The 25876-nt window shown below is 34.0% G+C and overlaps 1 long non-coding RNA gene and 1 other non-coding gene across 2 annotated transcripts in view; one reads left to right on the top strand and one right to left on the bottom strand.

Annotated features, from left to right (window-relative positions):
- LOC103886401 overlaps positions 1-21494 on the bottom strand; it is a 34874-nt gene extending 13380 nt beyond the window's left edge. Inside the window, exons 1-2 of the long non-coding RNA XR_649971.4 lie at positions 19255-21494; positions 15137-15240 (exon numbers count right to left, since the gene is read on the bottom strand). This is a non-coding gene — a long non-coding RNA (uncharacterized LOC103886401). The remainder of the gene's footprint in view (positions 1-15136; positions 15241-19254) is intronic.
- Positions 21495-25250: 3756 nt separating this feature from the next.
- Positions 25251-25313, top strand: LOC116276055. Its single transcript, XR_004185503.1, has one exon. It is a non-coding gene; the product is annotated as a U7 small nuclear RNA (small nuclear RNA).
- Positions 25314-25876: the final 563 nt, after the last annotated feature.

Below are 25876 nucleotides of genomic sequence, written 5' to 3'. Positions count from 1 at the left end.
TTTGCACTTAAATTGCTGCATTTTAGGAACTCACACACCGTTTAAAAAACATGCTTTATGTGCAAGTACTACTATGGTTATTGATTCAGAAATCATATCAATTGTGAGGCAGGGGAGTTTGAAAACCAATCTATGAATGCACCTACGCAGCATTAAGATAAATCCTGCAAGATCAACCCAGGTAAGTCTCAACACTCATACTGAAACCCAAATGAAGAGGTACGAGTTTTTTCTACATTCTCTTTTGCCCATCCATTCTCAGAGAAATGTCTGTACTTTGATCATATTATCGTACCATTCTTCTCTGCACGATTTAAGTTCTAACCAGATCATCTTTGTATCATTGAGAGATATTGGATAAAGAGTAACACACCTTAAATTTCATATGAACCCTTACTAAAATAAAAATTTTACAGAATTTTTTTTATTTTCCATTTTTGTAACATTTTCAACAAATACAAACTGACTTTATAGCATTTACCATGTATCAGGCACTATTCTATGCCCTCAGTACATAACGTAAAGAAGACAAAGCTCATGCTTTTTGGCACAAACTTTCTAGAGAAGTCAGAAAATGAAGTTTTCAAACATATGTGAATTTGGCAATATAAAAGATACTTTAAGAAAAAGAGATCATGCTGATGATGTTATTTACTAGACACATATTTATTTAGTGTATATTACCCCAGACATGGTTCCATACTAAAAGGGTAAGAATTGCATCTTTGAATCTTTCATGTCTGGTATACATACTTTTACTTACTAGGCATTTAATGAATATCTTAGGAAATAAATTTTATTCAGTTTGAAATAAAAGGAAAAAATCTTACTTTGCTTTTTTGGTTGAGAGATTACTTCTTTCAACAAACACCGAGTAGTTTCCATTCATTTATTAAGTCATTCATTTAGTAAATATTAATCACTTAATATTCAGAGAAAAAGAAGTGGTAAACTATTTCAAGTGCTACTGAGAGAGTTGAAGATTGAAATATGTCTATTTTATGTAACACTTTAGAGGCTAATGGTAATCATTACAGAAAGGAAATAACTTGTCTTGCGGAGATTGGAACCACATTGGAATAACATGTTTTGAGGACCAATGAGATATCATTACACATCTATCAGATTGGAAAAGAAATGTAAAGAAAAGAAAATCAAATATTGATGAAGATATAGACACACTGGAATTTTCCTGCACTGATATCAGGAGTATAAATTAGAACAATTAATGAGAAATTGTATACTATCTAATCTGGTTAATGCTATGCATGTTTTTAAGTTCAAACATTCTACCTCAGAATAAAAATTGTGGAAAGCTCTTAAACTTGTACACAAGGAGACATACAAACAAATTTATTGAAGAAATTTTAGTATACAGATATTAAGAAAAATACATCTTAAAACATGCTATTGACTATAAAAGGCAAGATGCAGAGTTTTATTTTATATAAAGTTTTAAAAATACACAAAATTGGTGCATATATAGTAAAAGCTTAAAAAGATTAATAAATGTAGTAATATTAAGAGAGGGAAGAAAGAGGATATCTGAGAGGAGAATCTAAGGAACAAAAGATTTTACTATCTGCAATGTTTTATTTCAAAAGAAAGAATGAAAAAAGAAGGACAGAAAGAAGGAAGGCAGGAAGGAAAGAGGGAAGGGCAGGGGAGAGGAGGGGAGGTGAGAGGAGGAGGGAAGGGAGGAAGAGAAAGAAAGAAAGAGAGAAAGAGAGAGAGAAAGAAAGAAGAAAGAAAGAAAGAAAGAAAAAAGAAAGAAAGAAAGAAAGAAAGAGAAAGAAAAGGAAAGAAAAAAGAAAGGAAGGAAGAAAGAAAGATAAAGGAAGGAAGGAAGAAAGAGAGAGAAAGACAAGAAAGAAAAACAAGAAAAGGACGAGAGAGGAAAGGAGCAAGAAAGAGGAAGAGAGAAATGGAGGAAGAAAGAAAAAATAAAAAATGTTGAGCCGGGAAAAATAGATATTTACGTACCTGAAGTTCTGTTTATTTTTAATATATAATTCTACTATGCTCTACTTTTATTGTATATTTGAAAATAATTCATTATGAAAGAAAGATTAGGGTAAAATAACTTGACACATGTGTAGGCCGTTCCTTTCAGCTTCCTTGAAGAGATTGGTCTGGTGACAGAAAAGATGGTAGCATTAGAAGAGGAAGACTTTTGTGTTGAATGGGGAGAATAAATGCTTTGTAGTGAGAAATCAGCACCTGAGAAAATACCCCTTCCCCAATTATGAGATACACAGAGTTTGGGGGTGGGGTGGGGACAAAAAGCAGTCCCCAGCAGGGGAAACAGCCATGTTAGGGGATGGCTGTTACAGGTAAAGCAAAAATATAGAACAAATATTCAAAGAAAAGACTGTCAATATGGAGTGAGTCACACGCAAGTGAATACAATTTCTCTTTTGAGGATGCATCCATTGAAAGCACTCAAGTCAGAGGTGTTCACAAAACACAACATTTTTCCAGGACGAACTTTGAGAAAATAGTTGAGAGACTAGGATGCAAGGCAAGGCAAAACAAAGCAAAACAGCAAAAGACACAGAGAGTCAGAAATGCTTTCTTTTCTTATATAATCTTGAATATTAAAATTAATGTATAGAATATGAGTGTTCTTGGACAATTAATAGACAACCACAGACAGTAGGATCAGCCCCCTGCAGCACATCTTTTATCACTGTTAAAAGGCCATTGGAAGCAAGCTGTACCATTTTTGTCTTTGTTTCTCCTATCTTGAAAGGAAAACACACCAGGTAAAGCATATGCTGAAACAACCTCCATGAACGTGAAATACGTGTTAATTTTTTACATGACTACAAGTTGAGCATAAACAATACATGTACAGGTATTACGCAAAATGAAATGGCTGATTGTATCATTAAAAGTAGCCTGTTTTGATTAAACATTTTTGACAGCCTATGATATTCTCCTATGATATTTATTTTCCTAAGCTTAATTTATCTTTATGAAAGTCTGCTCTCAAAATATTCATTAGCAGATAACAATGGAAATTTATAGGGCCACTGGCCTACAAGAAAAACCATATTATTTCATAACCTGCCTCATACTGGAATCATTCCACAACTTAAGTGGGAATTATAATAACAACAGTGGCTACAATTCATTGAGGACTATTCTAAGCGCATTTCACTTCTTAATTTATTGCATCCTTATACATTTACCAGGTATATACAATTGTGTCAGTTCACGGAAGAAATGAAGAAGATGAGCACATTCCCAAGATGGCGTAGCTGTTGTGACTCAGAGTAGGAATTAGAACCGATGTCTTTCGGATGCTCAGCTCAAACTTGCTATTGTGCTATTGTATATCCTGTTTTAGTCTATGATGCAAGAGCAGCAGCCGGGAGCGGTGGCTCAAACCTGTAATCCCAGCACTTTGGGAGGCCGAGACGGGCGGATCACGAGGTCAGGAGATTGAGACCATCCTGGCTAACACAGTGAAACCCCGTCTCTACTAAAAAAAAAAAAAAAAAAATACAAAAAACTAGCCGGGCGAGGTAGTGGGTGCCTGTCGTCCCAGCTACTCGGGAGGCTGAGACAGGAGAATCACTTGAACCCGGGAGGCGGAGCTTGCAGTGAGCTGAGATCCAGCCACTGCACTACAGCCTGGGCGACAGAGTGAGACTCCGTCTCAAAAAAAAAAAAAAAAAAAAAAAAGAGCAGCAAAGACAAGCTACCCTATGTTCTATTTAATTAGGTGACACTTAGAAAGTATTTTCACTGATCGTTGGAGCAATTAGAGGCGAAATTAGAGACACTGCTAGAAAACTGCTGATGGAAATGTGTGATGTCTCAGTGAGAAAAATATGGCAATATAACATAACCTTAAATGGAAATTATCTTCCTGTCTCAGCTTTCTTCTTTACAATTGGTTTTGATATTGTTTTATAGGGAGACTTCCTCTGCAAATCTGATAGCAATCATTGGTCAAAAGTAACACAATTCTGAGCGAATCCCTGATAAAAGAATGATAATAGTCCCAATAATATGGGCATTTGTCAGGAGCATCATCCATAAAGACAATCCCCAAATGAACATAGTTAAGGCTTAGTTTTCTTGGACAATTAAAAACAGTAATAACAAAAACTTGGGGACAATGGATTTTCTTTCCCATTGTCTCTCTGAATATTAATCACCATTAAAGGTGACTCTTCTTTTCAAAATATATACTTTGATAATGGATGCATAATCATATCACTTAAAGAAATCTGACTGCACACATACTTAGCTTCCCCTCAAAAAGAGTACAAGGTTTTCCTCAGGGCTTGATTTCTTCATTAAAATTGTGTATTATATAATTTAAGCTATGCTGTTTATTGAGATCCTGGAAAGTAAAGTTGGTGTGGAGAAGGTCTACAACGTAAATAAGAAAATGACAGAAAGTCTTGAAAACTCTGTACAGATCCATAACTTATACACAAACTACTCAGAATGCTCAAGTAATAAAAATAATAACTGATTCAGCAGTCAAAAAAATTATAGGTATACCCGGATATTTTACTAATTGAAACCTGGAAAAAGAAGGCAATTTTGTTCAAAGTAACAATGGCTGCAAAAATAAGATCAAGAGTTTGAGCTACTAATAATAAATCTCTCCTAAGTGGATTCCAGATGTTAGTCATTGTAACTAAGTCATGGCCAAAGGCAATCAATCTCGTAAAATGAGTGAGTAGTGAACAGTTCTTTAGACCTGAAAATAGACACACGATCTACCCTTTGTAACAGCAGCAGCCGTTCACGTAGTCATAGTGCTGGTAATAATAATGATAATACTGGCATTCACCCACGAAGCGATGCTTTTAAGCAGAAAGCAAATGTGCCAGGTCCAAAAATATTATCTTTAATAACTGTAATCTTCTGGGATTAGACAGGAATACTCAAAATATGTGACTCTACAACCTGGGGATTTACTACCGATTATGTTTTTTAATCTTCTGTGGCCCATTTTCTTTGGAGTACTCTATCTTTGCCTACACTTTAGGCCCCAGTGTGTTGTAAATGGTGTAAAGGGAAAGCTGTGTTTGATTAGGAAAAAACAGAAACCATTTCTCTTATGATTTGTTAGCATTAATTTTCATTGCTTACTTGTAAGAATGTCTCAGGTTTTAGTTTAATTATGTCTATTTTATAAGATACTACAATAAGAGGACATGTTTTCTGCCTATATATATCTATATGAGCTAACTTTCTTATAAAATGTAGTCTGAGATAATATTCTGATCTTGAACTAATATCTTGGTCCATAAATGGGCTCAATGACATGAAAATAAAGGGAAAAAGAGTGAGAAAAATATTACAAAAATTGTGTTTAAATAAAACTAGTGTTTTGTGATGAACTTTGTAATTGTTTAGCTATTATACAGTTCTATTTTTGTCCAATGATTAATTTTCAAAACATTAATTTCCTTAAATTATAAAAGAGTTAACCAATACACTGTATGTTTAATCTTGTTGCTAGTGTATCATCTCGACCAAGTTCACTTGCTGGTGGTGGGTGCTCAGAGTGTATCTGATGTCATTAACATCTTCAACCCCTATCACCATGACCACTACTGAAGTCTCTGCTTTCTGAATTACTTATTTCGAGATCTCAGATGTTTTTGCCTATAATAAACTCATGAATTTAATTAGCTTTTGTTTTAATATGTAGGTAATTTACGTTATCTTTTTTTAGCTTCCATATTAAACAATACTGTAATCACAGGAAATATTTATATTGAAGCTACCATATGACTACATTGCATAGGAAAATTATACACTACATTGTGTATGATACAGTATATACACAGTATACATATTCAGTATATACAGTATATATACACAGTATATAGAAATTGTACAGTATATATATTTTATATTTCCTGCCTTGCGTAGGAAAATTATACAGTATGTTTGAGGGTTATTGAAAATCTGACCTACAGATACGTGCCAATGACTTTGAGTGTATACCACTCAGTCTCTGTTAATAGATGGTGGAAAAAAAAAAGTTGGCTGGGCGAGGTAGTTCACGCCTGTAATCTCAGCACTTTGGGAGGCCAAAGCGGGTGGATCACGAGGTCAGGAGTTCAAGACCAGCTTAGCCAAGACTGTGAATTCCTGTCTCTACTGAAATTACAAAAAATTAGCCAGGCATGGTAGCAGGTGCCTGTAATACTTGGGAGGCAGAGGCAGAGAATTGCTTGAAGCCAGGAGGAAGAGGTTGCAGTGAGCTGAGATCTTGCCACTGCACTCCAGTCTGGGTGACAGAGCTAGACTCCATCTCAAAAAAAAAAAAAAAAAAAAAAGTCAATGAAATAAAGATTAATGTCACAACTCAGATTTAGTGAGAAATCTTACCTACCTGATGAATTTGAAGACTTGTGCTTAAGGTGGAAAAACAATATTTTCCAGCCAAAGAAACAATGGACATTCAAATAGTAGAATTTGTGCAGAAAAATTTATAGGCATAAGAATTGGAGGTTGGGATGATTTATTTAAACCATAAAGAAAGAGTGTCTTCTGGATACATGTGTTTGATGAAAATGTATCCTTACCATCTCAAAGAGGAGTCATTGAGTTTCTTTGCCTGAGCCACAGTCACTTCTGAATTTTAGAATTCATAGGCATTTTAAGAATTCATCAGTGATATAAAAATGTATTTGGACTGGATCCTAAGAACCAAAAAGATGTTTCTACTAGCAAATTAAACCATTGTTTCTACAAAGAACCACAGAACAACTAAATGATAACATTACGATTATTGAAAAACATGTTTATTTTAATGAGGTGAAACGGTACATGTACTAGAGTCAGATTGGCTTGAAACTTAATTTTACCCTAGCCTTCTCAAAGGTAAGGGAATAAGTAGCATACTTTTATTTAAACAGAGTTAAACTGATCAATAATGCTGAAATTGTGACTCATATTAGAACACATTGAAAAGTAACACTTACAACACTATTACAGAGTAATACTTTTACAGAAACATATTAATTCAACTTAACTATCAATAGCAATTTATGTAACTGTTGAATATCACAATTTACTAAATTTCATTTTATAAAGAGCAGAAGAAGCTATTTCTTATTGAAGTTTTCATTTAAATGGCATTTATTTCTTATGACATTATAGGAAACTGAATTGCTTTTTGAAACAATATTAACCAAAAACGCATAAATCATTTAATAATCATTTATTGTTCATTAATATTAAATAATCAACTGACTTTTAGATGACTCAACAAGTAAGTGTAAACATAAAATTCATAAGTGGTTGCCACGGGAAATGTTTACCTTATTTGTGTAATGTTATAAATGCTAAGGAGGACATGATGTGTGTATGTTTGGCGTTATTATGTTAGTTATGCAGTAAAATCTGACACTATGTCAAAAGAATAGTCTGATGTATTAGTGGTTCAGTATAAGACACAGCCAAAACCCTAGGATTTTCCCTAGAGATATGTGATGTATGTAAAGCAGATGTAAATGCACAATAATTGTTATTAGATGCACAAATGCTCATTAGGAGATAATCAATTACCACAGTTAGGGTTTTACAGCCATTTGCATATTAGACCAGCAGTGGCATAAAGGTTACAAATGAAAGACACACACTACGTTAAAGTCTGTGTATCTCCCTAAACTTGATTGTTCCTAACTGGATGTTCTCTAGGATTGTATTCAAGCATATTTTACATAACTCACACAATATGTTGTGCTACTTCTTAGTGATAGGAACATTGATGTTGTAGATTTCAAGGACAGTAATACTTTCATCTAGTAATCAATCTAAAGAGTTTTAATCAATCCTCTAGTAATTAATCTAAAGAGTTGTAATCACTTTCCTCTAGTAATCAATCTAAAGAGTTTTAATATATTTAATCAATGTATTCTGCAGTTAGAACCTGACATGTTAGGATTAAGATAAAGTTCACCCTTTAATTGTTGTGTTTTATAATCATATCTGCTTCTGTATATATTTTATTAGCAACACATAATTTATTTTGCTGTTCTGGAACAAGAGAAAACATTTATTCCACAGCCTTTGACTATATGTTTCACTTATCACATATATAATTCTCCCTCTGAAAAAGTTTTCACAGATGACATAGACAGCATAATTAAATAGGTCCAAATATAAAAGAAAAAAATGATAGCAGGTTAACCTTTATCTTGTAGTTTATTTTAATCTAAAGCTGTTCAACTTGAAGAAAAAAAGTGAGTATTTTTGAGGATAAAAGCGATTTTACTGGGGTCAAAATAACGTGCTGTAAGCCACTTTTAAAAGGAAATCATGCAATCTCATAGTTTAACAAATTGGAATGTTTAGCTTATTCGTTACTATTCATTTTTTAAAATAGTTTGTCAACTTTAAAAATTGTCGAAAATATAAGCCACACTAATTAACAGAAACATCACTTTTAGAGACATAAAAAATAATAGACGTACAGCCTGCATTAACAATGGCACAAAATGCTTAAGCCTTAAGACTCTAGTGTTATAGCCAGACAGAATATTTTTTTACAAAGTTTTGCAGACAGATGTTCATGTTGATAAAATAGAAAATCGCTTTTAATTCACACCCACTGTGGAAATCATCACAATGTTTACTCAAACAAAAGCAAATCTTCTTTTATATCTTTTACATCCTTCATATAGAATACATTTCTTAAATCTGTTTAAAAATTGGAAGTTTGACCATCAACTTCAAGACAATAGGCTGAACATGCATAATTAACTTTCCTTGCTTCCAACAGAAATCACAGTAAATATATGTTAAAGAGTATATATCTAGTGTAATGTTCAGAAGGAAAGCAGAAACCACTAGCAGAAAAATGACAGAGTTTCAGCAATGATTAACTGAGCAGTGGAAATAACAGCCCAGAAAATTCTGAGAAAATTTCTCCACTGTCCAAAACAGTCCTGTTTGTTAGGCTCCAAACTCATGTTAGCAAGTGTGGAATGTGTGTGTGTGTGTGTGTCTGCGTGTGTGTCTGTGTGTATGCATGTGTGTGTTTGGGTCTGTGTGAAAGACCATAATAAACAAATAGAATAATTAGCCACATAAACCAAAGGTAACTGAACAACTGGAGGATATTTATTTTAAATCTAATGAATATCCTATGAGAGACTGAAGATGATAGTTTTCTTCCACTAAAATCAGTACCATGCTGTGATGAAAGAGAATAAAATAAAATGAGAGTAGGTTCTTAGGAATTAAAATATACATTTGTTTAAAAAAGAAACAAAATCCATTTTATGTAAAGATTAAAGAAGATAAGCTTTAGAAAATAGTTCAAATTATATTTTACCAATAAAAAGAATTTCCTCTTTCAAGTATGATAGAATAAAAGAGGCAGATTTACACTTATGCTGTAAACAAATGAAACGTTGAACAAAATATATGAAGTAATTCTTTTCAGACATTGGATTACAGGTGTTACAGGACTGTGACTCCTGAAATAAGGATGTAAAATCAGGTGAGTCACAGGATCACTCCAACTATCAATGTGCAGATACATTTCAGATGGGGGTCTTGCTGAGTTTTAAAGACAATGATCAGACCTCAGGAAGCCACGCAGAAATCTGTATAGGGTTCATCTTGAGTTTTGCTCAATACTAAAACCTTCTTATATAAAGCAAAAAGCCATGATGTTGACCTAAGAAATGCCAGAATGCTAAGACTTCAATGATTCTCAGTTTATGCAGGTAATAAGGCATTTAAGTTCTGACCACGTGTAGAGTCTTCATTGGTCACTCAGATAATTTAGTAGAGACCCTAGAAGGGCCAAACCCTACTGTGGCTTGCCTATCCCTAGGGTGAATATACAAGACCTGGCTACCAACACTTAAACTCATGCCTCGGAAGAACAAATCAAACCACAAGTTACTTCACATATTACCAGAAAAATAATAGCACTATTTTATTTAAAAGGAGACAGAAAAATTTAACATACAATAGCATAAAATCCACAATGTCCAAATTCAATAAAACAAGGGAAAAATCAATCAATCAAAATAGTTTTGGAAATGATAAAGTAATGGAATAAGAATGCAAAGTGTTAAAACAACTGTTATTATAATCAGATATTTAAAAGAAAGATGAACATATAAGAAGAAAAATGAAATAGTTAACAAAAAACCTTCTAGAGATGTAAAATGCATTATCATTTAAAACTTAACTGGATGGAATTAGCAGATGATTAAGAATTGCAGAAGCTGAGAAAACTGGAAGACATAGCAGCAAAAAGTAGCCAAAGGAAAGCATAAGGGAAATAAAAAGATTAAAAAACAAACAAAAAACCCAAACAATCAACAGGTAGTTGTGAGCCAATATAAAGCAGGTTAACATATACCCACTACAATTTGTGTATAATTGTATATACACACACATATATATACTTGATGTATTTTGTGTATATATACACATATATATCTGTATATGCACATGTATAGTACATATATTTGTATATATATTTTGTACAATACATATTTATACATTTATATATTTTGAAGTTTGTGTACTTTAAATATATAGTGAAATTTATTTATCTTGAAATTTGATGGAAACATTAGACCTACACACCTAAGAAACTCAAAGTAGCCCAAGTAGACAAAAACGAATGAGCAAACTAAAAAAACAAAAACCAAGGCAGTTTCAAATTAATTTCTTAAGAGCAAATAAAATTTAGTAAAAATAAAATGAAATCTTCAAAAGTCTCAACCCAAAAGAAGGCAGGAAAAAAGAACAAAATAATAAGTTAATAGATAATAATAGCAAAATTATAGATTTAAAAGCAAACGTATTCATAATTGCATTAGATTCAAATAATCTAACCATTTTACTTAAATGGCAAATATTTTTAAACTGAATAAAAACCCAAACCCAAATTACATGCTATCCCTACAGAACTCGATTAAATATGAAACAAGAAGACTAAAAGAAGACGAAGAGTATGCAATGCATACACTGAAAAGAAGGCTGAAGTTACTAAATTATCATTAGAAAAAGCAGAATTTAAAAGAATGAATATTATCAGGAGTTTTAAGGGACATTTCATAAAAATAAAACAGTAAATTCGTCAGGCAAACAGACATAACCCTAACAGTGTATGTCTCTAGTAACAGGGTTTCAGAAAACCTGTAGCAAAAACTGAAAAACTGCAACTAGAAATAGATGCATCCACTAATTATATTTGAAGACTTTCACACTTCTCTTTTATTATTTAATAGAACAAGTTGGCCTGAAAAAAAAATTAACAACTAGCTAAACAATTTACAATTATTGACACATTCTTACACAAGTAAAGTTCACATTCTTTTGAAGGGCACATGAAATATTCACCAAAACAGAACATATGCTGGGTTTTTGTATTAGAGTTCTTCAGAGAAATAGAAGTAACAGGTTCTCTCTGTGTGTGTATGTATCTCTGTGTGTGTGTATATGTGTATTTGTGTGTAGAGAGAGAAAGAGAGGGAGAGAGACATTTATTTTAAGAAATTGACTCATACAATATTGTGGAGGCTAGCAAGTCCAAAACCTGCAGAATAGGTTGACAGGCTGGGTACTCAGGGAAGAGTTACTGTTGCAGCTCCAGTAGTATAAAAGCAGGCATCTGGTGGAATTTCTTTTTCTTCAGGAGAGGTCAGTTTATTTATTTTTTTGCTTGAAGGCCTTCAGCTAATTGGATGAGTCTCGTTCACTTTATGGATGGTAATCTGCTTTACTGAAAGTCTACTGATTTAAATGTTAATCACATCTAGAAAAAAAAAATACCTTCACAGAAACATAAAGAATAATGTTTGACCAACTATCTGGGTATTACGGTCTAGCCACGTTGACAGATAAAATTAAGCATCACAGCCATAAAACAAGTTAAATACATCAAAAATGATGGATATCTTACAGAGTACATTAGTGTACTCTCTAAGCAGAATAGACTTAAATTACAAATAAAGATAAATAATCTGAAAAACACAAAATATTTAGAAATCAGACAACACATTTCTTAATAACTCATGGCTCAAAAAAAGCAAAAAGAAAATTAGAAATTGTTTTGAAGTGAATAAATTGAATATATAAAATGTAAAAAATTCTGTGGCACAGTTAAAACAGTTATTAGAAGAAAATGAATAGCACTAAAAATTTTTTTTAATTTCTTTAAAAATTGTCTAATTGTACATCTAAAGAAAATAGACAAAGCTGAGCAAATAAATATAATATAAGTAGAAAGAAAAGAATCATAAATATTATAGTGTAAATCAATGGAATAGGAAATGAACTATAGAAAAAAATCAGTGAAGTTAAAGATTTTTTTAAATAAGTAAACAACAGTACACCTCTAGCCATATGGGTTAAAAAAGAATACAAATTACCAATATTAGGCATGAAAAGAAGACACCATGATGGATCTCTAAGATATTAAAGGGCTATAGAGGACTATTATGAGCAACTGTATGCTAATAAAGTTAGATGAAATTTTCATATTTTATGACAGCCATAAATTACCAAAAGTAACTCAAAAAGAAATGAAGAATTTGAATAGAGTTATATCAAATGAAAAATGTGAATGTTTAATTTCAACATTCCCACAAAGATTTTAGGCCCAGATGACTTCACTCATTAATTTTTTCAGATTTATGGAAAAAATAATACTAATCCTACACAGTATCTTTTTAAATACAGAAGAGGAGAGGTTTATCAACCTACTAATGAGTTTGAAATTACCCTGATGCTAAAACATGCTGCCTATCTCAGGAGTATATTTACAGGAAGCCAAATATTGTTGCTATTTTAGAGCTTAGAAAGTAATTAGATCAAAATAACCTCAATAAATAGTATACTTAAAAACCTGTGAAAAGATATGTGATTCTCTAATTAAATAAATTTAAAAAAAAAACCTGGAACATAAAAATCTAAAAAACAATTTTTAAAAAGTAGTATTAGAAAGTAACGTTAAAAAAAAAAAAAGACTTGCATCCTCTGAAGCCACAGCCTGAGCTCTAGGTTGGCCCTTTTTAGCCATGGCTGGAGTAGCTGGGATGCAGGGCAACAAGTCCCTAGGCTGCACACAGCATAGGGACCCTGGGCCTGGCCCACAAAACCATTTTTTCCTAGGCCCCCAGGCCTGTGATGGGAGGGGCTGCCGTGAAGACCTCTGATATTTTCCCCAATGTTTTGGGGATTAACATTCGACTCCTTGTTACTTATGCAAATTTCTGCAGCTGGTGGCTTGAATTTCTCCTTAGAAAATGTTTTTTTTTTCTTTTTCTATGACATTATCAGGCTGCAAATTTCCCAAACTTTTATGCTCTGTTTCCCTTACAAAACTGAATACGTTTAACAGCACCCAAGTCACATCTTGAACGCTTTGCTGCTTAAAAATTCCTTTCACCAGATACTCTAAATCATCTTTCTCAATTTCAAAATTTTACACATCTCTAGGACAGGGCAACATGCAGCCAGTCTCTTTGCTAAAACATAACAAGAGTCACTTTTGCTTCAGTTCCCAACAATTTCCTCATCTCCATCTGAGACCACCGCAGCCTGGACTTACTGTCCATATTGCTATCAGGTTTTTGGTCAAAGCCACAACAAGTCTCTAGGAAGTTCCAGACTTTCTCACATTTTCCTGTCTTCTTCTGAGCCCTCCAAACTGTTCCACCCTCTGGCTGTTACCCAGTTCTAAAGTCACTTCCACATTTTCAGGTATCTTTCCAGCAACGCCCCACTGTACTGGTAGCAATTTACTGCATTAGCCTGTTTTTATGCTGCTGATAGATACACATCAGAGACTGGGAAGAAAAAGAGGTTTTATTGGACTTACAGTTCCACATGACTGGGAGGCCTCAGAATTATAGTGGGAGGTGAAAGGCACTTCTTACATGGTGGCAGCAAGAGAAATATGAGAGAGATACAAAAGCAGAAACCCCTGATAAAACCATCAGATCTAGTGAGACTGATTCACTATGAATCAGGTTTCTCCTCCTGCAACATGTGGGAATTATGAGAGTACAATCCGAGATGACAGTTGGGTGGCGACACAACCAAACCATATCATGCCAGATACCCTAAATCATCTCTCTCAAGTTCAAAGTTCCACGGATCTCTAGGACAGAATAAAAAGGCCACCAATCTTTTTACTAAATTATGGCAAGGATCACCTTTGCTCCAGTTCCCAGTAAGTTTCTCATCTCCATCTGAGACTTCCTCAGCCTGGAGTTCATTGTCCATATCACTACTAGAATTTCGTTCAGAAATATTCAACAAGTGTCTAGAAAGTTCCAAACTTGGCCACATCTTGTCTTCCTTAAGCCTTCCAAACTCTTACAACCCCTGCCCATTACTCAGTTCCAAAGTCTCTTCCACTTATTCAGGTTACCTCTAGATCAGCACCCCATTCCTGGTACCAGTTTTCTGTGTTAGTTCACTTTCACACTACTATAAAGATACTACCTGAGACTGGGTAATTTATAAATAAGAGTTTAATTGACTCACAGTTCTATGTGGTTGGGGAGGCCACAGAAAACTTATAACATGGCAGAAGGCAAAGGAGAAGCAAGGCACATTGTACATGGTGGCAGGAGAGAGAGAGTGAGAAAGTAGTGCCACACTTTAAAACCATCAGCTTTAGTTTTATAGTGACAACACACTCACTATCACAAGAACAACAAGGAAGAAACAGCTCCCATGATCCAATCACCTCCCACCAGGTCCCTCCCTTGACATGTGCAGATTTCAATTTGAGATGAGATTTGAGTGGGGACACGGAGCCAAACCATATAATATGTATGTATATACACACACATATATATAAAATATATATTTATAGGCAGTTTATAAAAATAGTGATGTATTTTTAATTCTCATAAACCAATTTTTGTCCCCTTGGGGGAAATATTATCTCTATTGAAAGGCATGATTTATAATATGAGATGATTTTGAGTAATTTAAGCCTTTCCAAAAAACATAATACATTCCAGTTAAAACTAGTCATTACATATACATATAACACATATAATATATGTTACATATTATAAATGAATAACATGTATATTTTATTAGACCATAAAATAATTTTTGAATTATTTTTATTTTTCTAAGAAACAGTTTTTATATAACTTACCTTTGTTTCTTGGTGAGGCCCACTGAGTCTTAAATATGAAATGCGTATGAAAACAAAAACATAAACATGACTATAGCATTGTAGTGCTAACTTTTTCTTCTTACCTAGATAAGAATCAAAAGAGACTTTTGTACAACTTGCTTTTTGAAATTCAGTGTCTGATAATCTTGTAATAATAGAAAAAAAATAAGTGAGCTTAAAATGACTGAAATTGAGAAATTTTGGCAACTGATAACAAGGTCTTCAACATAAGTATTAGCCATCAAAATCAGCTGGGACCAAGGGCCATGGCCCCCTACATCTGAGTCATCTGGACTGATTATTAAAAGTAAAGATGCTTGGAACTCTTTGCATACCTAGTATATCAGCCTTCTTTCAAAGTTGAATCTAGAAGTCTAAATTAAAGCAACAACAATACAGTTTCTCCAGGAAACTATATTTACTCTAATCTTATGTACAAATGCTGAAATTAGTGTAAAAAATTGCCAGCCATGCCTGACTTAGAATTTACTAATTATCTATGGAGGAATAAAAGGAAATTTCTATAAAACACTAAGATGTAGTATCTATAATCTGTGTAGAGTATTTTGCTGAAATTCATGTTGAGGGAAGCTGCTTGACATGCCATGGTGTGTTAGGTTCTACTTGCATTGTTGGAGGCCAAGGCAGGGGGACTGCTTGGCACAGGAGTTTGAGAACAACCTGAGCAACATAGTGAGAACTGATCTCTACAAAAGAGAAATTAAAAATTAGCCTGGTATGGTGGTGCATGCCTGTAGTCTCAGTTACTCAGGAGGTTAAGGTAAGAGGATGGCTTGAGCCCAGAAGGTGGAGGTTGCAATGAGCTTAGATCATGCCAATGTACTTCAGTCTGGGCAACAGAGCAAGACTCTGTTTAAAAAAAAAGAAAGAAAGAAATACATGAGATTGTGTAATATAAAATGCAAAGAGGTTTTAATTGGCTCATGGTTCTGCAGGCTCTACTAAAGCATGATGCTGGCGTCTGTGCACCTTCTGGGGAGGCCTCAGGAAATTTACAATCATGGTGGAAGGCAGAAGGGCAGAAGGCACAGTCACCTGGCCAGAGCAGGAGCAAGAGAGCAAAAAGGGAGATGCCACCAACTTTTAAATGACCATATCCCATGAGAATTCACTCACTATTGTGAGAACAGCACCAAAAGGATGGTACTAAGTCATTCATGAGAAACCACCCAAAGAACACAATCACCTCCCACCAGCTCCCAACTCCTACATTGGAGATTACAATTCGACATGAGATTTGGCAGGGGATACATATGCAAACAATACTACACTGCATGTGTTCACCGGGCTACTCCATCCACACTGAAGCCCAGCAGGTAGACCAAGCCTTAAAGATTAGTCAGGCTTACTTACTCTTGCCTATATACACTACATATAGCATAGCTTTAATTATTCCCTCAACCATCATGCATTGAAAATTTATTATAGTATATAATATATGATATTATATTAGTATATTATATATACTAATAGTTATCTTGATGTTCTATTACAAAATTATATTACAACAGTATAACAAATAGTAAAGAGATAAGATCACTCTTGAAATATATAGTACACTGTTATTCATGAAATAGCTAAAGGAATTCATTTTTTTCTTCTCAAGAAGCAATACCTAAAGATTAATTTAAAAACAGTAGTTAAGTAGTTGGTTCAAGGTTGATTAAGAACATGGCTATCTTTGGTTTCCTTTTTAGCCTCGATGGAGTAGAATAACTGAAATCATAGATAGCTATTAAATGGCACGTAAAAATATTCCTGAGAAGAACAGAAGCCAAAGATAGGGAACATTCTCTGGAAAAAGAAAGAAATAGAACAAAATACATTAATAAAATGATCCTTCCCTGCAATTGAGAAATTAGACTTAATGCTTCCTCTTTATAAGCACTGTTGGCATGACTCCACCTAACACTAGTTATTTTCCTATATTTTACCAAAAAGTAAATGCCTTAGGAAGGAAAGAATTGAGAACATTTAGAAATAGTTAAAATTTTACTGGTGTACAAGTCTAATGGTTCAATGGAACTATCAAATATTTGGGTTCATATTTTTCTTATGATCATGTGATTCCAATATAAATTATGTAGCTGAAAAGGCTGATAGCTCTGACACACAAACATTTACCCCCAGTGCTATGACTTTACAGGTGTTATGATATGATGCTATAACTTTATATCATTTTTATACATTTTAAATTTTGTATGTTTATAAAAAACACTGTAATCCAACATCTTTTGACAATTTTGCTTATTATTCACTAACGTGAATGAAATTTCAGGCATTTTGAACTTTTACCTTCCCCAGGGGTTGTCTGGGGCTTGGACAGCTGAGCCTCTCTTTTTTTTGAGGGGCCAGGAGTATATTAAATCATGTATTTGATTTAAAGCTCTGAGGTTTAAAATAAAGTGTGAGACTCTTAGTGCTAGGGAGCTTCTCAGCATGAGCAACATTTAGTAATAATAGAATGGATGAACCACAACGGGTCCGAAGCTTAGCATAAGTAAGTATGCAAGATCTTGTATGCTTATTCTGACTTCTTTATTTTGGAAATGAACCAAGAACACCCTCCGCTGGGAAATTACCAGTATTCAGTAACTCAGTAGTGGTGAGAAAAATTATGAGAATCTGATTGCCATGTAACCTTCTTAGCTGTTAGCCCCAGTTGCCATCACCATGCAGTTTCAAGAGTGTTTTCAGTTCACAGCAACTCCAGTTTCCAGTTTGTTCATGATTCTCAAAATGATTCAAGAGACTTCTTTGTAAGTGTACTTTCCATTACTATGATGTATCTTAAACTACTTTTCTTTTTACTGTGCCTGCCTTCTCAGTAGGAACTATTCTGTCAGACATCCAACAAAAATCATATTTTAATCACATTTATAATGTCTTCCTGTAGTTGGGGAATAGCAGACATTGAACTGACTGACTTAAAGGTGAAAGAGAAAATTAGGCTTTGCCTCCCTTAAAGCAGGAGTACATTCCTACCATAATGACATTTTCAGATTGCTCTGCACTTATAAATAACACCAGTTCACATCAGGTATATGCACTAAGCAGTCCTTCTCCAAGTGATGAAACGAATTCTTCTCCACACAACATTCAATAATCCAGTATCCAATTCTTTTATTTCTATTTGTGACCTATAACTCAAACATGCCAGAGTCTATAAGTAAAATAATTAAAATGAAATAAAATTGAGGTTAAATTTGTCCCTTTATAAAGGATCCATTTTGGCAGTATAAATAACGTGTAACAGATTTGTGTTAGATGCACAAAATAGGCAGAAATTTAAGCAAAGATAACTTATTTTGTATATTAGCTTAAGTTAAACTAAGAAATAGAGGAGAGAATGACAGTAAGAAAGTGTGTGTGTGAGTGTGTATGTATGTGTGTGAAAGTGAAAGAGAGAGAGAAGGAAGAGATAAGAGAGAATAAGTTACCTAAGAGCATTGGCTCTGTGAACTTTAGTGGATAAAAGATTTGAACTAAGTAAGAGCAAAATTTTAAAAAATTAGCACTTTTTTTTTTAAGAAAACCCATAATCCTAGACATTAAGCCATCACTGAAATTGCTCCATTTTGATATTCTGTGAAAGAGAACTAGTGATTTCAAAAGACTGAGGCTTCCCTGTGTATTACAAAAAGAAAAGGGTGGCGAAGGAAAATCAGATCAAAGGAAAAGGATGAGAAGTTCAATAATCAAAGAACCTTAGGAAATCAGGAACCCCAGAAAAAATTCAAACTCGAATGTACATGGCACAGAGAGCAAACAACATTTACAGTTTCATTTGTTAATGCTATGTAACTCATGTATCTACTATTGGATACATGAAGAGATATATCTTATTTCAGAAAGAAATGAGATTAAGCATTAATTATCATCAGAACTTCAGTTTAACAAAGAAATTTTCTTCTTTTTCTTTTCTAGACTGTTCTAATAAGCTCTTAGTTTCCATTTGGAAGTCAAAAACAGCCTTTACAATTATACAATCATATATGTTATTCTCGGCTGCTATGACAGAATACCATAGATTAACAATAGATCAGTGACTTAAACAATATAAAATTGTTTCTCACAATTCTAGAGGCTGCAAAGTCCAAAATGAAGGCCAGGAATATTCTGTGTCTGGTGAGGGCCCACATCAGAGTTTGCAGATGGCTATCTTCACCTTGTATTCCCATTTTGTCTAGAAAGTTATCATCTCACTCATGTTTCTTTTCATAAGGACACTAAACTAATTCTTGAGGGCTCTGTCCCTATGACCTAATTACCTATCAAAGTCCCCATTTCCTAATACATCACAATGGGAGTTATTATTTCAACACAGGAATTTTGTGGGGACACAAATATTCAGTCCTTAGCATATGATTTTTAATAGTTATAATTATTATAATTCAGGCAATACTTTATAACAGAATTTTAGCTTTAGAGGCAGAAATGGTATCGTGTTTTACTGCTGACCTGTAGATGGGTTAGAATTTTTAAATTAATGACTAATTTGTGAAGACTTTATAGTAACTAATTATTCCCCCTGTATCTATATAAAATCTGCAAGCAGCTTGGGACTAGTAATCATGTTTTACAATTTTTCATTGTTGTTTCCATGACAACCCACATAGTGCAAGATAAAAAGTGGAGATTTATGAAACATATTGTATTCTATATTAGAATAAAGATCAAGTATTATAACAGATAAAGGATAAAACTTTAATATGCATTTCTTATTGAATTATTTCCCAAAAATATGCTTCTGATCTTAAAAAATAATTAAACTTACACATCCAACCAAGATGGAGTAACAGGGAACAAATTTACCTCTTTGCCTGAAATAAAAAACTAAAAAACGATACAGAAGAAATTATGAAACAATGATTTTTATACATGTGAAAATAGCTGGTGCAAGATAATAATTCCCAAGAGAAGGGAAATTAAGTTATGTGGAACATTTATCCTAGGCTAATGGCTAAAAAGTGTTTTCAATTCACAGTACAGAGAGGGGAAACACACCACACACACACACACACACACACACACACACAGGTTCTAGTAGTTACCCCAAATTAGTAAAAATTAGGTTTAAGTCCGGGGAGGATAAAGCAGCTAGAATTCATAAGATAGAGTATTGCAGAAAACATTCCGCAAAGAGAATGTTACAGAAATCTTCAGAGTGATCCTCATTAGTCTTTGGCTGAATACAGGTTAGCAGATGGATGTATGGTGACTGAGTTTAGAAAAAGAAACAAGTAAAAGGATGAGAGGGACAATTCCATAGAGAGAAAACTGGACTAAAAGTAGTCTGTGTTCTCACCTGTCATAGGTGTAAAAATACCTGTGAATTCCTGAGATGTCAGTAAGGATACTCAGATGGGTGTAGCCTCATTAGTGCAGAAAAATAGCCTTAGAGTAAGGGCTACTCTGAGCCTACCTAAGAAAGCTTAAGGCGAGCATTAAAAGGATCAAAGTGTTCCCAGATAACTTAACTCTATCCCAGAACAGAGTTCAAGAATATTTATAGAAATGCAAAAATATCTAACAGCCAATGATGTAAGATTCCAATGTCTGTCATCAAATACAAAAATTGCTAGGAGTGCAAAGAAGCAGGAACTACAGCTTACTATTAGAAAAAATACAACAATTAATAGAAACAGATATGAATTGTATGGGCAATATAATTAATAGGCAAGGGCACTAAAATATTTATCAGAAGTATGTAAGATATGTTGAAGAATATAAAGAAAAGTTTAAGCAGAGGAATGGAAGACATCAAACATAAAAATTAAGCTTCTAGGATGAAACCTAAAATACATGAGGTTGGAAAATATATTGAATAGGATCATACCTGATGAGGCACAGGAAAAGAAAAGGTTATTGAAATTGAAAGTGTGCTAAATATTATGCAAAATAAAATAGAAAAATAAATTGAATATTAGTAAATTCTAGGAAAACTTTAATTAAGCTAATATATTAATTGGAATCCCTGAAGGAGGTAAGAGAGAAGAGGAACAGAAAAAAATATGAAGATATAATCACCGAAAACTTCCCAAACTTAATGAAAACCATAAACCCACAGATTCAACCTCAATGATCTCCAAGTCTCTAAAACAAGAAGAAAACCACAAAGCAACACTAATGAAGTTGCTTAAAACCAGTAATGAAGAAAAAAACTTAAAAACAAACAGGAAAAAAATACATCATGTAAAGTATCAAATATAAGAATGGTAGCATACTTCTTGGCAGAAATAATATAAGCTAGAATACAATGGAGAAACATGTTTAAAATAATGAAAGAGCAAAACTGACAATGTAGAATCCTATACCCAGGAAAAATAGCTTTCAAAAATAAAAGTAAAAATAAAAAACATATTTAAAAAACTGAAATCATGTAGTACTATCAAAGCTGAAATAATTTATTATTATTAAATATTAATATTTAATAGTATCAATGAATTATAAGCAATATTAAGAAAGTCTATTTAGAAGAAAAAAGTCAAATGGAAATCTGAATCTACACAAAAGAATAAAGAACACCAGAAATGATACAGAAAGATACAGACATAAAATTTTAATTTCTACATAATAACTAACTGTTGAAAGAGAAAATAGTAATGTATCATAATGTTTGTAAGATCTGTAGAAATAAAATTGTGAGAAAAATAGCACAGATGTCATAAAGGGGACTACAACTTGTCCTGTTGTAAGTTTTTTACACTCTCTATAAAAAGATACAAAATTCTATCAAAGGATATTGTGATAAATTCAAGAGGTATACTATAAACCATAAGCAACACTAAAATACCATGACAAAAATTTACAACTACTAACTAGTAGAAGAAAATACTGAATCATAAAATTATTTCATTAATCCCAAAGATGACAGGAGTAGAGAAAAGCAAAGAAACAAAAATCATATAGGGTTACAAAGTCTAGAGATCTAATGCATAACATGGGGACAATAGTTAATAAAATTGTACTGCACTAGGGATTTCTGCTAAATAAGTAGATTTTAGCTGCTCTTCCCACAGAAAAAGACAGCTATGTGAGATGATGGATATGTTAATCTGCTTCATTATAGTAATCATTTTACTATCTGTATCTCATAACATCATGTTGTACACCTTAATATACACAATAAAATTTACGTTTAAAAAATTTAAAACTTTTTTTTTTTTTTTTTGACAGAGTCTCGCTCTGTTGCCCAGGCTGGAATGCAGTGGTGTGATCTTGGCTCATTGCAACCTCTGCCTCCGGGTTCAAGTGATTCTCCTGCCTCAGCCTCCCAAGTAGCTGAGACTACAGGCGCTCACCACCATGCCCAGCTAATTTTTGTATTTTTAGTAGAGACGGAGTTTCACCATGTTGGGCAGGATGGCCTTCATCTCTTGATCTCATGATCCGCACTCCTCGGCCTCCGAAAGTGCTGAGATTACAGGCGTGAGCCACTGTGCACTGCCAAAAAATTTTAAACATTTTTAAAAGATTATGTAGAACAAATAAAAACGAAAAGTAAGACAGCAGTTTTATGCTTAACCATATTAATCTTGACATATTAAGTGAAAATAGTGTGTCATGATTAAAAGGAAGATATTTTTAGATTGAATACAAAAGCGAAACCTAACTATATGCTGCCTAAAAGAAGTCCATTTTAAATATAAAGATAAAATAAGTAAATGGTAAAATAATTTAAATATATATACCATAGCTAACACTAATTAAAATAAATTAAAATCAAGCTGGAGTGGCTACATTAATATCAAACTCTGTAACTGTGAAATGTTGTGTGTGTGTGTGTATATATATACATATGAATGTACGTATATGTATATATATTCTTTAGATAGAGAGGGGGAGAGAACAGATGATAGACAGATAAATAGGCAAGTAGATAGATCTTTGCCTTTGCTTCCTGAAACATAGCTTTTAAAACTCTTCCAGATAGTGGTATGGGAGGAATCCATTGGTAAAATTTTTCATCTTTGATCCTGGGTTTCTGTTACAGAGTTACAGAATTTTTTTGGATTTCGGGATTGATAGGAGTGCCTTCTGTTCTAATGACTCTTGATGACTCTTGGTGGGCTCTTAGATGGGAGTTCATCACCAGAAAGGCCAAGCCATAATTAGAAGTTGGGAATTTTCAGCCCCACTTTTCATCTGCTTTTGGAAGAAGAGAGAGGCTGGAGATTTAGTTAATAGTAGATTATGCCTATGTGATGAAGTCTCCATAAAAATCCATAAGTTGAAGGGAATGTGGAGAGCTTATGGGTTGCGGAACATGTGGAGGTGCTAGGAGGGTTGGGGATGGAGAGTAGAGGTAGGGATTTTAAAGACAGGTATAAGGGAACTTAGGCCCACACAGAGATGGGCTCTGATGTGCACACACAGTAAGGGCTCAAATAAGTCCTTGCACCCATGTGATGACCATTGGAGCTGCTCCCTCTCCCAGGCAACAGCTAGTCTCCATCTGTTCTTGCCTTATGCCTTTTTAAGAAGTCCCTGAATAGAAAAGTCTTATGCTTAAGCTCAAACAGGGTGTTCTTTATTAGCTGAACTTTGGAATAAGAGACAGAAAAAGAGCTGAAGTCGTGTACTTCAAGCCAACTCCTTAAATCATATGGGCACAAAATATTCCAGAGATCACAGCAGTTCAAGCTACACATAGCAGTAACTCACCAAGTCAGGTTTTTTAATTATCTCAAAAACTTGAATCAACACTGAGTACTATCAAAAGCAAAATGAATATACATTAATCACAGAATATTTTAGTCATGGCATCTTTCATCCCAGAAAAGGTCACAACCCATGGGTCTGTTTCTCATCACACTTAACCTGAGGAAACAGGAGAGCAAGTAGCTTTGAAGAGATTGAATGGGAAAATGTTGAGTTTTTAATCTAGACAGAGCTACACAATCGTTGCAAAAAGTAAGTGCTTTCTCTTACTGGGTCTTGTTTCTAGAGTTGCCGTATTTGCTTCCCCCCAGTGATAAAGAAATGGACAACAGCTTTTATGCATGTTCATTAAGATCATGGGCGAAAAATAAGTCTTGAGAGAAACTTGAAACTAGTATATTTTATAGTACATATACTATAGTATATACCAGAATATATCCTATAAAATATACTACCTAATAGAATATTATTAAAAAATATTATTTTCTCTGCCAAAAATGAGTATGTTTAGTATACTGAGTAATTGATTGATTATTTCTGGCAATACATTCACGGGAAATCAAGCCCACCATGCATCACTCACGGTACTGATGAATTGATGATTTAGACTAAACAGATCGTTACATTTTCTTGCTCTTCAAACTAGGGCATAGGTAAAATATTTTCTATTTCTTTCTACTCTCATGGGAAAGTGAGCCAAAGGAGAGACTGAGGCATAACAGAAAAATCTTATTCTCCTGAGGCATTACATTTTCTGATAATATTTATTATCAGATTGTTTTCTCAGATAAAAGCATTGATTTTCAAACAATGCTCACTAAAACTTTTGTACTTTTAAATATTTATTCCAAGCCTTTTGCAAATAAAGAAGTATTTTCCCTCAGTGAATCAAATTCTCTGTTGAGTTTCTGAATTGCTTTCATTACCTATAAATATTAGAATTTAATTCCAGGATTTCATTGTGAAAAAATTATTGAAAATTATTTGAAAATTATTCTATTAAAACAAAGATGCGCCAGGCGCGGTGGCTCAAGCCTGTAATCCCAGCACTTTGGGAGGCCGAGACCGGCGGATCACGAGGTCAGGAGATCGAGACCATCCTGGCTAACACGGTGAAACCCCGTCTCTACTAAAAAATACAAAAAAGTAGCCAGGCGAGGTGGCGGGCGCCTGTAGTCCCAGCTACTCGGGAGGCTGAGGCAGGAGAATGGCGTAAACCCGGGAGGCGGAGCTTGCGGTGAGCTGAGATCTGGCCACAGCACCCCAGCCTGAGCGACAGAGCGAGACTCCGTCTCAAAAAAAAAACAAAAAACAAACAAACAAAAAAAAACAAAGATGCATGTGATTGTAGAAAAAAGGCATATATTCATTTGCTTTTACAGGTCAATCAAAATTTGGAAAAAATTTTAAGTGTTATAGCTCTTTTAGAATTTGTCTAGTGGGCTTTCTGGGTTTTTACCAGAAAGTCCTTCCAAAAAATTATTGAAAAAAAGAAATTGTGTGCTTATCCCCAAAATAAATAACTCACTCTTCTCAGCCTTTTATTATTCTGTGTGAGACTTCATTTGAATTTTTTTTAATAAAAGCAGAAAACTTGATTCTTTAGCAAATGTGGGGATACAACAGTAGGTTGGCTACAAATTTATTCTAAAATATTTAATGGACCGCTACCCTGATGTAGGCCAAATAGTAGGTGCTGGGATCGGTTCAGTGTCTGTTTTAGAGTAGATCTCAGTCTATAGAATGGGATAGAGATGTAAGCAAATGCAGTTACGACATTCTCTGGCCAGTCACACACCATAAAATATATTTTTCTGATTTTAACTAAAATGTAATTTCACCTTTATTCCCTCTGTGGTGATGGCGATGTCATAGTGAGGTAGGGGACAAGTAGGACTCATCTCCCGGACCAGATTGAAAACTGGCTAAAACTGACAAGTGACCCTGAAAGCAACCCCTGCTTGTTGTTGCTCCCCATCAGCATAAGACATTCCCACCAGCACTGCGACAGTTGACAAACTCCATGGCAACACC

The sequence above is a fragment of the Papio anubis genome, chromosome 7 (assembly GCF_008728515.1).
Source record: "Papio anubis isolate 15944 chromosome 7, Panubis1.0, whole genome shotgun sequence".
Taxonomy (NCBI): domain Eukaryota; kingdom Metazoa; phylum Chordata; class Mammalia; order Primates; family Cercopithecidae; genus Papio; species Papio anubis.
The sequence above is the reverse complement of the archived record's forward strand: the minus strand, read 5'-3'. Positions and strand labels throughout refer to the sequence as shown.